The sequence below is a fragment of the Callorhinus ursinus genome, unplaced genomic scaffold (genome assembly GCF_003265705.2).
Source record: "Callorhinus ursinus isolate GAN/ISIS: 27379988/994484 unplaced genomic scaffold, GSC_fseal_2.0 scaffold25, whole genome shotgun sequence".
In the NCBI taxonomy this organism is placed as follows: domain Eukaryota; kingdom Metazoa; phylum Chordata; class Mammalia; order Carnivora; family Otariidae; genus Callorhinus; species Callorhinus ursinus.
Genome location: NW_027397087.1, coordinates 31156463 through 31173489, shown reverse-complemented (window position 1 = coordinate 31173489; position 17027 = coordinate 31156463). Strand labels below are relative to the sequence as shown.

General features: G+C 51.0%; 1 protein-coding gene across 2 annotated transcripts in view; it reads left to right on the top strand.

Annotated features, from left to right (window-relative positions):
• The first annotated feature begins 1009 nt into the window (after positions 1 to 1009).
• Positions 1010 to 17027, top strand: part of MEGF11 (multiple EGF like domains 11) — a 342902-nt gene continuing 326884 nt past the window's right edge. Inside the window, exon 1 of one of the 2 annotated variants that reach the window (XM_073877220.1) lies at positions 1010 to 1161. The gene's annotated coding sequence lies outside the window, so the exon portion shown is untranslated. Of the gene's footprint in view, positions 1162 to 2781; positions 2818 to 17027 lie in introns of those variants that run through there. The other variant, XM_073877221.1, reaches the window with a different exon arrangement.

Below are 17027 nucleotides of genomic sequence, written 5' to 3'. Positions count from 1 at the left end.
ATAAGGAGAAGTACACTGGTAAGTCCCCCGTTGCTCAGAGAAGAGTTGGGGTGGGGAGAAGGGGTTCCACTCTCTACATCCGGGCCAAATCTTCCGTTAGGGCTCAGCACCTTCTAGGAGTGCTGTGGGGCTAGCCAGGTGGCCCAAGGTGGGAGAAGTCTTCCTCCTAGTGGCCCTGGGGGCTTGGGGCTTAGGACAGGCACCCTGGCATTTGCCCTCACATTTACCCTGCCCGCGGAGGAGCAGGGGTGATATAGGCCCCGCCTCTGGAGCAGACCTCAGCGAGGCGAGTCCTTGCTTTCTTCTCTTTGGGCCTCAGTTTCCTCCTCCTACCAGGCTTGGCTCAACCCAGCTTGCTTCTTGGTGTTTGACATTCTGCGGGTTGTGCCTTCGCGCTTTATCCCCCCGGCCCAGAAATTTCTCAAGCCCCTTTCTGGAGTTCCAGTCTCCAGCCCTGGCCGGTCCCTCTCTCTCCTTAGTCTGTTTCCAGCAGGCCGAGGGGCTCCCCCGGTCTCCCTCGACACCCCCGGGGGAGATCTCCCATCCCGAGGCAGCCCCAGGCCGTTCTGACCCACCCGGAGGGAGGAGGGGAGGGCAAACGACAGTAGAGACGGGAAAACGTTAAAAGGAAGAGAAAATAGAGAAGAGACACAGAGAGGGGATAGAGTGAGGAAAGAGGGATGGGAGAGGACCGAACAGAAGGGCGAAAAGGCGGGGTGGAGGGTAGGGTGGTGAGAAGGGAGCTGGAAAACCCAGAATCAGAGAAAAGGGAACCTAAAGGAAAGCTGGACAGGGACTGAAAGATAGGAAAAAGCAGGCGAGCTAGCGAGGGAGAGCAGGGTCTGGAAGGAGCGAAGGGGGAGTCGGAGGGAAAACGGGAGGAGGGAGGGAGCCACGAGCAAGGAGGAGGGAGCTGGGAGGGAAGAGGAGGGAGGGACTGAGGGACGCGGGGGGTGGGGGCTGGCTCGGCAGCAGCAGCCGCCGCTCCATCCGCCCGCCGGCTCGCTCGCTCGCTCGTTCGCTCGCGGAGCCCGCCGCGCGCGGCCCGGCTCTAGGCTGCCCGCAGCTCCGGCTCCCGGCGCGGTGCTCTGGCGCGGCTCGGGCTCTGGAGGACGGGACCGCGCGACTGGCCCGCCCAGCTCCGGGCGGCGGCCGAAGCAGGTAGGCGGCGTAGTGGGGACTGCGAGGACGTGGAGCCGCGACGCGCGGGGGGCACAGGGAGACGGCGGTTGGGAGCTGCAGTCGCGGGGAGGGGGCTTTGCAGCCCCGCGACTAACTTTCCACCGGCTCCGCGGATCTCCGCTGCCCTGCTCGCTGCGGGCCGCGGGAGCCGAGTTTGGCAGCGGGAAGGAAGAGAATGCCGGGGCGTGGGAGAACGCCGGGGGGTCCCGGCAGGACGCTGGGCGCCCGGCGTGGGCAGGCGTGGGCAGGCGTGGGCCCTCTGGCCGCAGTCGGGACGCAGCGCCCGCGGCGGGGAAGACCCGAGCGCAGCGGCGCGGCGCGGCGCGGCGGTCCGAGGAGGGCGCCGCTCGCCCCCCGGAGTCTGGGGACTCCCAACCCCGAGCGGCCCCGAGCCGCCCTGGGCGCGCCGACTGAGCGCAGTGCCTCGGGCACCCTTCGTGCCGGGGTCGCGGCGCGGAGCCTGCGGGGCGCGGCCAGGTTCCCCGCCGGGGCCAGCGGAGCGCCTCTCCGCCGCCAAGCCCCAGTCCGAGCCTTGCGCGCTTTTTGCTTTTTGGAGGCGCGAAACGGAATGTATACTCCTTTCATTCTTTCTCATCCCGTCGCCCCGATTCTCTTCGGGGAAGTCCGGGACGCGAACAGCCCTGTGGGTTGACTTCCCGGACGTCCCTCCCTCCCTCCGCGGCGACCCCAGCTTCCGAAGTTAAAAGAGAAGCGAGACACTCCTAGTGCGCGCCTGGAGCGCGGTCCCAAAGTTCCCAACTTCTCGCCCAGCCTTGGGCGGTAGTGTTGGAGGTGGGGAAATGGTAGTGGTTGTGGCCCCTTGGACCTACAGAGCGCAGCTGCCTTCCTCCTGCACTTGATTTATTTTTCCTAATATGTTAGGAAAAAAAATACGACTTAAAAAGGTGCAAAATTGTTCCCCGCGGGCGTCCAGCTCCGTGAGTGAGACGGAGCCGTGACCCGTCGGGAACCTGGGAGTGCAGAGCCGGGGCGTGACAATTTCCGGAGTCCGCCACCCCGGCTGCTTTCTCCCGGACCTGGACTCCCCGGCTCCATCCTCCGGTAGCCGCTCTCGGGAGCCGTTCCTCCTAGCCCGCGCTGCGAGGCTGGTCTGCGTCCTTCCCGCGTGGTCAGGTTCTCTAGAAAAATATTTCAAAGTGGCTCCGCTTCAGGATCTCCACTCCGTCCTCCCGGGAGCGGCTAAAGCAGGGCCTCTGGCAGGTTGGAGGAGGCCTTTGGGTGGTTTCGGATCCTGGCCATCTCGGCTCGCTCTGGCCAGGGTATTCATGCCCGGGCATGAGTGGCCCCCCCCTCCCCTCCCCGCGCTCTGCCGGGGAAGCAGGGGTTAATTCCCGGGCCAGGTGGCACCGAGCGGAGGTTGGCCGTGGCTCTCGGAGCCTGCGGCTGGGGGTGGGGGGGAGGGGGCGTCGGTCCGCTGGCTTCCGGAGTCCCGGAGACCGGATTCGCCGCGCGTGCGGCTTCCTCGGAGCTAGCGGCCCCTGCCTCGCAGCCTTCTTTGTTGGAGTGCTATTGGAGAGGTTCTCTTGAAGGGTTTGGAGCAGCTTCAGTGGGACCGAGAGGTGGGGGCTTTGAGGAAAGGGTTCCTCCCCGCCCGCCGTCTTCCCTGGACTCCCGGTAGGTTGGGCGGGGTCCCGGGAGGGCGTCGAACCGACCACCCAGGAGCACTCCATCCTCAGCTCGTTTGGCGGGTTTTCCCTGGTGCACACCACACGCCACCCCTTTCGGTTGCTCACAGATTGTTTAAGCCTCTCAAAATTCAACGTCTCCTCGGTCTCCCATCTTTTCCTCCCATCTCCCAGATCAGCAAACTGAGGCCCAGAGAAGTGAAAGGACTTGCTTAGAGCTGGTTAAGGGGTGGAAGGGAATGTAAACCAGGTCTCCTGACTCCTAGTTCAGGGTTTGTTTTTTGTTTTTTTTTTTTCTCCTAGTACTCTCATCATCACTTTCTTAGCGTGGTGCTGGTGCTTCCGGTCAGGCCACAGTGTGCCCTTGGCAGGCGTTGAGGACTGGTCTCAGGATTCTCTTGTTAGTCGCTGAGCTGGGATCACCTTCCAGGATAAATCACTGAGGTAGTTGCATACCTATGCTGTGCCTTTACTGAAGTCTGCGGGGCAAGGGAGCCCTTAGACCTGGCCCAGCCCCATAAAGTGCAACTCACAGCGAGAACAGCCGTTGTCTTGTAGCCAAGGAAGCTAGACCTGCTCAGGTGAAATCGCTTTTGGAGGGGGCAGAATGATGGACAGTCTGGAGAAGGGAGGATTTGGAATTGAGCCTTGTGTAGATTTCCAGTTGGGGGCGGAGGATGGTGGGGCACAAGGCTTGAGCAGGGAGAGACGGGCAGGAAGCTCATGATTTGTTCAAAGGACAGCAGAGTCAGGGCGGATGAGAATCTGCCTTTTGAGAGAGAAGCACTAGGGCAGTTGGAAGAGCCAGCTCCTCAGAAAGCAAACTCAGAATGTGTCCCCAGAATCTTCTAGCACTAGGGTGAGCAATCGGCTGGGAAGTCAGCAAGGGTCATATTCAGCCTTTTGCTTCTCCTCTACCCTTTTCTCCTTGTTCCCTGGGCTTTCAAATAGTTTCTTTGTCCCTCCATCCAAAACTTCCAGAATTTAGATACTTGAGGGGTTTTGAACACACTCTTGGTGCTACTATGGGCAGGGCGTTTACTGTGCTAGGAATATTTAGTCAACAGATAGTTTTCGAGCTCATACTTTTTACTAGGCACTGGTCTAAGCCTTGGGGATACACCGATGAACCAGACAGGCAGAGTCCCATACCTCGTGATGCTGACATTCTAGGCTCCTGTTCTCTGTAAGGTAAAGTCTAGGTGTGGAAAGGAGGCAAATACACAAAAGATGTCTGAAGAAAAGGGACAATATAACAGAGAATCCTGAGCCTCACCTCTAGTAGTTCAAGGGTCTGAGGTGAAAGGCTTGGAGCTGTTGGCTATGAGATTTGGAGAGCCTGTGGTCTTCCATGACCCCAGCTCCTGGTTGCCAAGGGCAACCCAGAGGCAGCTGCATTGAAGATCTTAGATATGGCATTGGGGAACGGCTCTGCAGAGTTGCTGCCAGTCAGAGCACAGGGGGAGAGAGCTGGTGAGTGTTGGCAACTGTGATCTTGCTAGGTATCCATAGAGACTGGTGCCAGGTAACCATGTACCTCTTAAATTTCAGCATCCACAGGTACTTGAATTCTGTAGCCCCATTGTACAGATGGGTAAATGGAGCCCTGACTGCAGATTGGGAGAGCTATGCAGAAGGGAGCCCAGCACTATAGAGTCCAGGTATTCCCGATCTCTGATTTGATTTAAAATAATGCTCTTTCCTTTCTATTTTGTAGACCAGTGGCTCTTAGACTTCACCCTGGAAGGCTTATTTAAACACAGATTGCTGGGCTCTACCCCCAAAGTTTCTGGTTCAGTGGGTCCAGAGTGGGTCCAGTAATTTGAATCTGTAAGGAGTTCCCAGGTGATGCTGATACTCTTGATCTGGGACCACACTTTGAGAACCACCGAGGTAGAACAAAGGAAAGTGAGAGATTTTCTTGAGATCATGCGTGCAGTCGAGGAGCCTGGGACAAAGGCTGTGATTTAGCTCTAGGAACTCCCAGAATTTGCCTATGTATAATCCCTTCCCCTTCGCCCCCCCAGGAGGCCATAGAATTAAAAGAATATTTTATCTTCATCAGCACACACAGAGAGAGAATATATTGCAGTATAATTAGGGAATAAATAGGTGTCATGTGTTGGATGTAGACTCCATGCCCTGTGGCTCTGTGGGGGTTTATTATAGCAGTGGTTATAACTGAAAAGGTGTCATCTGCTTTGAGAACCCCTCATGAAACTTTCATGGCCTGGGTGGTCAGTGTCCAAAAAGGCATGTCTTCTTCATTTAAAAGAAAGAAAGTCAGAGAGATTGCTTCTCCTGCTAATGGGACTATCTGTGTTTCATTTGACAGTAACTACGCAATGTGTTCTTAGAGAAGAGAGAGAAAAATTGAACAACCATTGTGAACAGAGAGGGGTTGGAGGAAGTCCACATCACAGGTTTACAGATCTGTTTGTTGAACATTTTGGAATGTTTTGAAACTGTCTGTTTCACCTATATTTCTGATGTGAAGCCGGATCTCAGCAGGAGGAAAGGAGAGTTTGTGTTTCAGTTTAGCTGGTTGGGTAAATGTAACAGCACATTTTATCCCCAACGTGTTAATTAGACCTCAAAGAAAAGAACCATAAAAGGGTTGTTTTCCTAAATGCTGGCATTTTTCATCTGGATCCTATTTATTGATTATTTTACAGTTGAGAAGGAGCAAAAAAAATCCATGTTTTTATAGCAAATAAAGCTGGCTGCAGTAATTATGCAGGCTCAACATGTCTGTTCTGGAGCAGGAAGTTGGAATTCAGCCTGACTCTCAAACATTTGGGTGAGATCTAATTGAGAAAGACATTTCAAAGAACAAATATTTAGGAATGCAGAGTTTCGCTGATGGTCTCTTTGGGCCAAGTGCAAGTACCTTGCTTTTGGTACTTGTAGCTCGATCCTCAGAGGTAGGGGGATGCTACAGGGAAGGACCTGGTCAGTAATGTTGAAGTCAGAGTCCAATTGTGAGGCTGAAACCTAGAGATAATCAGTGAGGTTTAGTAAAGGGAAGAAAGATGCTTTCAGGGAGTATATATCACCTGGAACCGGTGAGCAAAGGGAGAGTCAATCTAATATAGATCGAACACTTACTGATTGTCCAATCTCGGGGCAGGCACGATGAGGGCAGGGACCAGGACTTTTACTTGTTATGTATCTCCCATAATGCTTGACTCAGGTATCTTTAGGGACAAGAGGCCTCTATTGGAGTGGGTATCAGTCAGGATTGTAAATAGCAGAAAACTTGAACTCAACTGGCTGAGGCAGTAAGGAACTTAGTATCTCCCATTGTAAGAGGTGTGGGCTATGTCTGCCCCAAGCTTGGTTCTTTCAGTGGTTCAACAGCATCATCAAGATCTAGATTCTTTTCATCTTCCCTTGTTCATAAGGTCACAAGATGGTTGCAACGGCTCCAGCCATTACACCTTTACAATAAGAAGCAGAGGCAGAAAAGGCTGGAGGGAAACCTTTCCCCTCAGCAGAAGGCCCCTCAGCAGAATTTTCCTTGGGTCTCATTAGCTGGAAATGTGAATCACAGGATCATGTACACCAACCACAGGCCAGGGAGGAAGACCACCATCACTGGCCTAGAACAATCTTGATTTGTGTGTTGGGCCTCAGAGAGGAATGCTTTTTGAAAGAAGCAACCAACAGCACCTGCTATAGACTTTAAGACCTGGGTTTGAATCGTCTGTCTACTTTTTAGCCTTGTGACCTTAGGCAAAGCTTTTTACTTCTTTGTGCCTCAGTTTACTCATCTCTGTAATGGGGATTTATTGGGAAGATAAATTCAAATTAACTCAATAATTACAGTTGATTGGTGTACAAGAAGTAGATTATTTGAAGATTTGATCTCTGACATCAAAGAATTATAATCTAGTGCAGGAGACATGAGAGCAGTAGGCTATCAAATAATCAGAGAACAACCAGAGAGTAAGTAAGTAATTATGACTTGCAGACCAACCATGGTAGGAGGAGCATGACATCAGCGGGAGCCGCAGTAGTTAGGGAAGGCTTCCTGGAGGAGGTGGTTCACAGTGCATACTGGAACGCCAGCATTTAAGTATGGATGGGTTATTAGCTCCTTCTGCACGAATTGCTTCCTCTTGCTTTTTTCTGTGGTAAAATGGGACCATTAGGCCAAGATGAGATCTTATCTCTACAGTTACAGTGTCTTTGAGAGTCCAAATATAGCCAGCCCTAGTTCTGGCTGGTAGGCAGGTCACAGTGGCTTCCTTACCAGTCTTGGATTCCTGGTTTCTGCTGACCCATCAGTCTCCACCTCTCATGCTACCTTTCAGTTGCCGATTCGATATTATTGTTATCACTATTATTATTTGGATATCCGGCTGCCATTGTAAAATTTATATGCCTACATTGAAATTTGATGTCTTCCCATGTCTCAAGCCATCTGCTCTTATGGAGCCTTCATTTCTGTTGTTGGCACCACCACCTTCCCAGCTGCTTGGGCTCAAAACCTCAGCAACACTTTTGATGCCCACCCCCTTCCTCTAATTCCAGTATTCATGTACCAGCTTCCTTTCTTACATTTCTTGGATATAAGTCCTCCTTTACGGCATGAGACATCCCCTTCATCAGGTTCTTTCTCCCTCACGCTGGGCAATGGCTCTGGTCTCCTGCTCCGGTCTCCCATCCTTGGGGCACAGGGACATATGTCTTAAGGAGCAGTCTGTGGGGCTTTGCAAATAGTACAGTTTGTAATCCGAGGGCAGAGGTGGCAACAAGTCTGGAATCTGGGGCCACAGACACATCATGTCGCTTGGAGGGGCCATTTCCCAGCCTCGCATCTGTCTCTCCTTCAAGTCATCCTAAGACCTTGTTTATTCTCCACTTGTCACCTTACATTTTTTTTTCTGTAGTCGTCAGTGGATGAAGCCCACACTCCTCAAATAGACATTCGAAAACTTCCACAACCTGCCTCGCTGTCCTTACCTGCTAGGACCCACCACCCCTGCCGCCTCTAAGCCCGCTTCAAGTTCTGCCCTTCTCCATGTTTAAACCGAGCTGCCCTTTCCTTCAAGGCCAGTGTCTGAGCTGCGTCCTCATTAGACCTCCCCTGACCACCGGAGCCCACAGTGATCTCGAAGCATTGATCTTTCCTTCTGAACTTGTGTAGTACTTATTGCTACACCACCAATTCTGTACTTAATAATATGATGCTGGTGTCATTGCTCCACATTTGGCTGGAATGTTCCTCGTCTTCCCAATTGGATGTTAGACCGTCGAGGTCCGACATAGGGGTGGGGGTGGATCCTTCTTCGCATCCAGCATTGTGGCCAGCGAGCATCTGGCACTTCCGTGTGTATTTATTGAATTAATAAATCACAGGAATAGGGGAAACAGGATTATTTACCTGAAAAGTCAGTTCTTATTTATTTATTTATTATTTATTTATTTATTTATCCTTTACTTCAGTTTAGGGAAGAGAATAAATTTGATGAATGTCTGCTGTATGCTGGGTACTACTTCAAGTAATTTTTCAGGACCTGTTTTAAGTCAGCCTTGTGACACCCCTGGGAAGGTGGGATTATTGCTGTCATTTTACTTATGAGGAAATGGAGGCTGGAAGAGGTGAAGTGGCTTGCCGCCCTTATTCAGCCAGCGGGAGGCAGAGTGAGGGTCAAGGTCAAGCTCTTTCCTCTGTGTCTATTTCATATATCTTCAGGAGGTTCTCCCAGCCCTGCAGTGCTCTGTTCTCCCAGACTTTTCCCTATTTGCTCTGTGCCCTGCCTCCTTCTGTCGCCTGTCTCTGATGAGACTCAGACCCTGTTTTGTCCCGAGAGTGTGTTTGGGGGCTTTGAAAACTCTGATGTTTCCCGTGATTCTTTCCTGAGGACCCGCTCTTCCTGTTAGGTTGTGGCTCATACTGATCACTCGCCTTTCTGGCTTGGCTGTCTTTCCTGCTGCCTTCAAGCCTGGGCTAGAGATTCCTTTAGAGCATAAAGCATTCTCTTGGTGGAATCAAGCCGGGTCTGAGCCAGGTCTTCTGAACTCCTCCGCCCTTCCTCTCCCCCATCCCATCCACCCTCACCTGCCACCACTCCTGTTCTGGGTCTCGGGTGTCACCTGTGGAAGGAAGACACTGCTGATTTGTCAGCAGGAGTGTAGTCTGTTGGAGGAGTCTGACAGCTCCGGGAGTTCTGACAGGCATTCTTCTGTCGTCTGATTCATTCATTCGGTAAATACTGAACATTGACCACATGTTCAACATAGCAGGGAATGAAACAAAGTCTTTGCCTTCGTGGAGCTTGTATTGAAGTGAGGCAAGACAGATGGTAAAAAGCAAACACATTATATAATATACTTTGTGTGGTTATAATGAAGAAAGATAGCAAGGGAAAGTGGTATATGTGGCAATGGGATGCTGCTATTTTATACAGTGTGGTCAGGAAAGGCCTCTCTGATGGTGACATTGGAGCAGAGACTGAGGGGAAGGATGCCATGTGTATAATCAGGGGCAGAGGGCACTGAGCAGCGGGAAGAGCAAGTGCAAAGGCCCTGAGGTGAGAACTTGCCTGGTAAGTCTGAGGATCAGCGAGAAGGTGGCAATGGAGACACAGAGAGGGGCTTGGTAGGAGGTGACACTCCTCTTCAGCCTCTCCACTGCCTTAGAAACACCATCATCCTTCTCACAGCTGTTGCCACTGGCTGAAATGGCCACTCAGCCAGGTCCCACTTGACGGGCACAGCTCAGCTGTGGCCCTCCCACCCCGTAGGGGGCTGCCATCTCTGCCCTCTCTTGTCAGTCTGCCTCTGCTCCGAGTTCCTGTAACTCTCTCCTCTTCACTAGACAACTGAGCCCTCGATTGCATGCTGGCCGGTCCCCTTCCCCTGGGCGTGTTGATCACACCTCCCTAACAAGCCAGCCCACCGAAACTGGTTTATTCCTCCCACCCCCCGCCCCCAGAAGCCAGCCCAGAGCGGGGCTCTGTGTCTACCCATTGGTGATACTGGTGTCAGAGGTGGGAAAGAGGTGGAAGCTTCTTTGCACTAAGCCCAGTGTCCCTGCACAATAGACCGGAAATCTTTTATTCCAGGCAATCTTGGAGCACTTTGAGCTGGGAGCCTCTGGTGCTGTTGGGAGCAGGGAGGAGGAGTCTACCTTTCCTACCACTTGGATGCAGCTTTGGCTCTGAGTGGGGGAGGGCGAGGAGCGGGGAAGTCTGCTTCTTTATCAGGCTTTATTGTTTGCTCAGTGAGGAGTAAGATGTTTTAGGAGCAAATGAGGAAGGAATTCATTCACCCAGGGCTTGGGAGACCTCCCTGCCATGCAGGGCAGGACTTCTGAGTGCGGTGGTTGACTTGTGAATGACCTTGGGTGAGTCATGTAAACTTCGCCTGTTCTACTGCAGTTTCTTCTCAGCCAAGCCACCTATCTTCCCATCCGCTGTCGAAGGAAATGACCAATAAACCTGATTAAAAAAAAAGATTGTATTTATTCATTTGAGAGACAGAGAGAACGGGCAGGGTGCAGGGGAGTGGGAGAAGCAGCAGCAGGCTCCCTGCTGAGCAGGGAGTCCAATGTGGGGCTCGATCTCAGGACCTTGGGATCATGACCTAAGCTGAAGGCAGATGCTTAACCATCTGAGCCACCCAGGCACCGCCCCCCCAAAGTAAACCTGATTTTTTAAAGGACCTTAACTATTCCCTAAGTTTGTTTCTTATTTGTTTATCTGAGAGTGTGTGTGTGTGTGTGTGCGTGTGTGTGTGTGTGCATGCACCTGTGTGTGAGCAGGGGTGGGGGGAGAGGGGCAGAGGGAGAGAATCTTCAAGCAGACACCCTATGGAGGGGCTCGGAGGGACTCCATCCCACGACCCATGAGATCATGACCCCAGCCAAAACCAAGAGCCAGATGCTCAACTGACTGAGCCACCCAGGGGCCCCTCCCCAGGTTTGTTTCTGCATTAATTTTCAGGCCAATGGCTTTAAAACTTGAGAAATGTACAGATGGTTCTACTTTAAATGGGGAGAAAGCTTCCCACAGACCTCTAATATTGTCTTAAATTATTAATAAAATAATATTTAAATATATATAAATACAAAACTAGGCATAAATAACGTATGCTTATAACTCTTACACAATATTAAACTCCAAACAAGTTTATAAATTAAAATGCAGACTACAAAGCCAATAATATCCAGATTAACAATATTAATTTGACGTGATAGATGCTGTTTTTTCCATTAAGATTAAATCACCCCTTGCTACAGATTGTGGTTTTGGCTGCATGGAGCATTTTGGCTGCTTCCTCTGCCACGTGCCCTGTGGTGACTCACCTGTCCTATTACATTTCTCAACTGGAATGACTGTGAAATCTTTGTCCCTACAACCTGCCGGGGGGTCATTTGGCTGGCCCTTGGCGCAAAAACATTTGTGTGTTAGGATGCTGCTTTTTTCTCATTAGCCCGCACAATTAAAGGAGCTCTGTTTAATTCTGGTGCAACAGCAGACCCTGGTGCAAAGCTGGGCATTGAGGCTCAGTGTCCCTACTTGGTCTTTGAGATAAAAAACACAACCAAGATTGTGTCTTGACAGTGCCTCAAGAACCCCTGCTTGAGAACAACTGGTGAGCACTCTGAATAGCGCCCCCAGTGGTCTGAAAGCGTTCATGCTAGAGCCGCGGCTAATTTTTCAGCAGTCCTAATAATAGAAACCATGTTCTGAACCCTTGTTATGTGCTGTTATTTCAGGAGATGCGTAAGCTAGAGGTAGGTATTATACTCATTGTACAGATGAGAAGGTTGAGGCTCAGAGAGATTTACCGGTCAGGGTCCCATTGATCGTTGGCAGCATCTGGACTCCATCCAAGTCTGCATGACCCAAAACCCATGAACTTCCCACCAGGCTGCACTGCCTTCCCATCCACAGACCCTCACCAGGCTTCACACACTTTGAGCGATCAGTTCATAAGGACTTTGGAATAATCAGGAACCTCTGGATTCTCACAGTGGACTCAGAGCTTTTTGGAGAGCAGTTAAGACATGTCACTTGTGCAAAAAGGAGGAGTGAAGCCAGTAAAGAGCAGGAGAGCACTTAATAATGGCCCTCAGATCTTCAGGACACTTTAGCTGGCAGGGCCAGGGGATAGAACCTTCCATGAAGGCCCCTGGGAGGAGTGCATGCTGGTTACTGCAGGAGAGTACTTTAACAATGCTTACCTTTTTTAGGACTTCCCATTTGAGCAAGCAGTTTTTTGGTGCATTCATTTTTAAGGTTGTGGTTTTTTTTTTTTTAATTATTTTTATTGGGGTAAATACACATAACATAAAATTCATCATCTTCACCATTTTTAAGTGTACAGTTCTGTGGTATTAAATACATTCGTAATATTGCATGGCCAGTGCAACCATCCATCTCCATAGTTATCTGGTTTGTGTTTCACAACAACTCTTCAAAGCTGGTTATTGTTGTCAGAAACAGCGACCCAGAGAGTTTGAGTGACTTGCCCGAAGTCATACCCTAAACCTGGTGCTGGCCTCGCAATACTGACTTTGAGTGACAGTGGCAGGCTTGGTTTCCCAGAGGCTTGTGTGGGGACCTGTGAGGTAGTCAGGCTTCCTGAGGTAGGGGCTTGATGGGATGACCCCAGAGTGCTGTTCTAGAATCGATTCTGTGGGTCAGAGTAGGGGCGACTTACTCCTGTATATCTAGGACCCACCTTTCCACAGTGCAAAAATTCTTATTATTATTTAAAGATTTTATTTATTTATTTATTTGAGAGAGAGAGGGTGTTCACATGCAGGGGGAGGGGCATGGGGAGAAGCAGACTCCCCGCTGAGCAGGGGGCCCCATGCAGGACTCCATCCCAGGACCCTGAGATCATGACCTGAACTGAAGTCAGACACTTAACCTACTGAGCTACCCAGGCGCCCCAGAGCAAAAATTATTAAAAATTATTTAAAATTTTTTAAATTTTAAAATTTAAAAAATTATTTAAAAATTTTTAAATAATTTTAATTTAAATAAGGGAGATGCCCTTCCCCTGCCTGACCTGCCTGGTTTATCATCCAAGCTTAGAATACATACAATAATTAAAAACATCTCCAAACTTTTTTATCCTGAAGGAGATGAGCAACAATCTACATATGCAAATAAATGGCATGCCAGTCTCCATGAATATTAATTTGGAAAGAGAGTCTGAGGCCCTAAATACACTCAAAACCAACAATGTGGCATTTTGTAACTCCTCCCTGCTCGCTCCGATAACCATGGCCTTATTATATTTTAAGGTTCCCTGGCTCCCCGCTGACCTCCCTTCTGAGACTCTCGAGGTTACCTGGGGGATGTGGAGTGTCTCTGGTTGGCAGGCCAGAGGCCTGTGGGTGATGGGGTGAATCCTGACCCTGGAGCTGTGTCTGCTCCTGTCCTTCCCTGGTGGAGGTCCAGGCATTAGCAGTGAGTCCCCAAGGCCAGGGGACAGTGCTGGGGAACACTGCAGGACAACTGTCAGCCTTATGCTCTTGTGCTATCAGGGAGACAGAAGGGGCCTTGGGAACTGGCTTGTCTTACCTCTCACAGCCAAATCAGGAAACAGACCCTGGGATGGGAGGGTGGCTTGCCGAAGGTGACATAGTGACTTAAAGGCAGGAGGTGAGAAATCTTACTCATTCTTGCCCTGAAAAGCACATTTCTTTTTGAGTGTGTGTTTGTGGGAAGGGGTGGGCAGGGTGGCATTTAAAGTTTGTATACTTTGGAAGAGAGAGTCATTCTTCTAGTGGGAATGTTCTTTCAGAGATAGGCAGCTACTGCAAATCCAGTCTTGGGTCCCATTTGGGTTGAAAGAAATGATTTCCTTCCACCCCCGGTAGATTTCCGGAGTGAATGTGAGGTTGCATCCTGGAGCATGTCCCATCCGAAGTGATGGGAGGGCGGGAGTGTCTCTGAGGGGGCCGGGTGGAGTTCAGGACCGGCTGGGGAGGACTGAGAAGTTGGGGGGGGGTGGATTGACAGTAAATTCTGTGTCTCACTGTCCAGGGGAGGCCCCACTGGGTGGGAGGGGGAGAATGTTGCAGCATCATGGTATTACAGGAAGCTGGGTCCTGCTGTTTACTGGGCCCATCAGTTCACCTTTGGGCCTCTTTTTCCTTGTCAGTAAACATTGAGATAATCATCCCCACTTCTTTTTTTGTTTGTTTTTTTTTTTTTGATTGAGAGAGAGCGTGAGTGGAATGGCAGAGGGAGAGGGAGAGAGAATTCGAAGCAGGCCCCACACTCAGCACCGAGCCCAAGGCAGGGCTCAGTCTCAGAGCCCTGAGGTCATGATCTGAGCAAGACTGTCGAATCACAGATCTGTACCTCTGAAACAAATAATGAAATATATGTTAAGAAAAAAAAAAAGAAGAAGATAGCAGGAGGGGAAGAATGAAGGGGGGTAAATCGGAGGGGGAGACGAACCAGAACCATGAGAGACGATGGACTCTGAAAAACAAACCGAGGGTTCTAGAGGGGAGGGCGTGGGGGGATGGGTTAGCCTGGTGATGGGTATTAAAGAGGGCACGTTCTGCGTGGAGCACTGGGTGTTATGCACAAACAATGAATCATGGAACAGTACATCAAAAACTAATGATGTAATGTATGGTGATTAACATAACAATAAAAAAATTTAAAGAAAAAAAAAGTCAGAGGCTTAACAGGCTGAGCCACCCAGGCGCCCCCACCCCCACTTCTGAATGTCGCTTTGTAAAGATTAAATAAGGACTTAAAGTTCCCTCCTCACGCCAGGCACAAAGTGGGGATTCAGTACATCTAGATTTCTTTCTTTTCCTGACAGATCTGTCTGCCCGGCTTCAGGGTTTCAGGATGGATGTGTGTGAATCTGTGCTTGTGTGGGGGGCTCTGTGTCCCTGTTGGTGTGTTTCTGTGTGCGTTTGTCTGCATGGGTGTCTGCTTTTTCACCCACGTGTTTGTTTTTGAGTGCGGGGTGGAGCGGGTGAGTATGGGTGTGAGTCTGTGTGCCTTTGTATTTGTGAATGTCCGTGTGTCTGTGTCAGTGTTAATGTGGCTGTGTGTGTTTCCGTGAGTGTGTGTGTTGTGCTGTGTGTGTGAACGTGTGCACGGGTGTGTATGTAGTGCAGGGCTGGTGGGACAGGAAGGGCTCTGTGTACCCCGCGGAGAGCTCCCCCTCAAGCACTCCCGCGGTCCCTGACTTTGGGCCCCTGGCCCCTTCCTAACTGCCCTCTGCAGGCTTCCCTCTACCCCCGTCTAGAGGCACTCTGGTGCCTTCGCCGGCCTGCTCTCTGGGCCATTTGCATTCACGTTTGCATATCACATGCATATCATTTGCATTGTCTATGTAGACTCTGCTCTCGGTTCTTCAGTTTTCAAGGTAAAATGTAGTTGCTCTTCTTGAAGGTCATTATGTTAAGAATTGTGGCTTTTTCTCTTATTCTTTCTGGTCCAGAATTCCCTCTCAGAATTGGGAGCTCCCCGGGGAGGACAGAAGCCCCAGAAACCTGTTTTCCCTTCCGTGCCTGCATGGGGAATTGGTTCAGTGGGTACAGGCCCTGGGACCCGGTGAGGTGCATTTCCGGGGAGAAGACTTTCTTATTCTGTGGGTGGTTGCTTCTGACCAGAGTCAACTATGTCATGTCATACCAGGGACAGATACAGTCTGACTTGTGCCCTGGTGCCTGGTTCTCAGGCTCCCACTGACTTACCCTTGGAGGAATTGGAAAGGAAGGGCCACCTTGGGTTTTCAGCACCCCTATTCTCATTCCTGCCTGGGGATGGACTGTGAGGCCAGGGCTGGGTGGGGGACCAAGGAGCAAAAGAAGTCTTTTCTTTTCAAACACCTAATGCATAATTAATGATATCTGTAAAGCCGCAGACACTACCAACCCAAAAAGCTTCCCCAGCGGGGCTGTACCCCTAAAGTCTTCCTTAAGGGGCCATCACTATACTTGACATTCCCTCCTGTAGATATGGGTTTGAGTCCTGGCTGCATGGTTTTGGGCAATTTACCTACAAGTTATAGGTTGTCTGAGAGCCTTTTCTCTCATCTCTGAAAGGGGAATAATACTAGTACTTAATACTAATAATACAGTACTTGGGGTTGTTGTGAAGATTAGATGAACAATGCAGGTCAAGGGCTTAGCTTCGTGCCTCGAACATAATAAAGACTGAATGAGTGTTAGCATCTCCAGTCCCTATGGGCAGTATTAGAAAACAGAGGTTCTAGAGAATGTCTTTTACACTCTAGTATAAATTGTTCATTGGCCTCTCTTTAGACTAGCTACAGATGACAGGCGGCAGGCTTGAATCTTCAGTGCCTTTTCGGAAGTCAAGTCCCCAGGACACGTGGGTGAAAACATTTGCAGAGGCGGCATGGAAGCAGGAGATTCCTTGTCTGTGCCTCCAAGGGTCTAAGTCCCTGCTGTTCCCCGATCGAAGGGTTCAGCAGTATCTAGTTTTCTTCTCAAATTCAAGTCATTCATCTTCTCTTGTTTATCTTTACTCTAAGCAAGGCCCTGCTGGGCATCAGGGGCCATCCACGGCTGAGCAGATCTGGGGTTCCCCAGAAAACAGAGTTTGAGGCAAAACTTGGTACTAGTGCTTTTCCGGGGGGAGGTGGGTAGGTAGGGGAGCAGTCTCGGGGTGAGGAGAGTGCGGGGGAAAGGGGCAGTGAGCCAAGGAAGGAGGGAAAGCAAATGGCAGCCGGCCACAGCTGGTTGCTGGACAGGAGGGCTGTGTGCGGAGCCCAAGCGGAGCCACTGCGACTCAGGAGAGTTGGAGGGGAGGAGGGAGAGTTTATCTGCCAGCGTCTTGGTTTTCCCCGCTCGGCCCTACCCTTCCTGCACTTCTGGGTCATCCCCTGTGGGTAGCCACTGGAGAAGCCCGGCCCGTGCCCTGTGGCAGGCCCTCAGCTGAGTTGGGAAGTGGTGACAACAGCCAGCAGCTCCATGTGTCCAGTGGGTCGAACCTGGGCCCTGGAGCTGCTCTGCGGGGTGGGTGGGTGGGTGCGGTGGGGACTGGGCCAGGGCCCAGCCGTCACCCCAGGGGAGGCCGAGGCAGCCCGTGGAGGTCGATGAGACCAGGTGGTGGCGGTGGCCCGGCTCACCGTGGAGAAGGCCGACGGTCCAGTTGGCAGGTGGGACCGAGCAGATCCGGGAAGGCACCTAAACGGGGTCCAATCCAGCCACCGTTAGCCAATTAATTAGTCCAC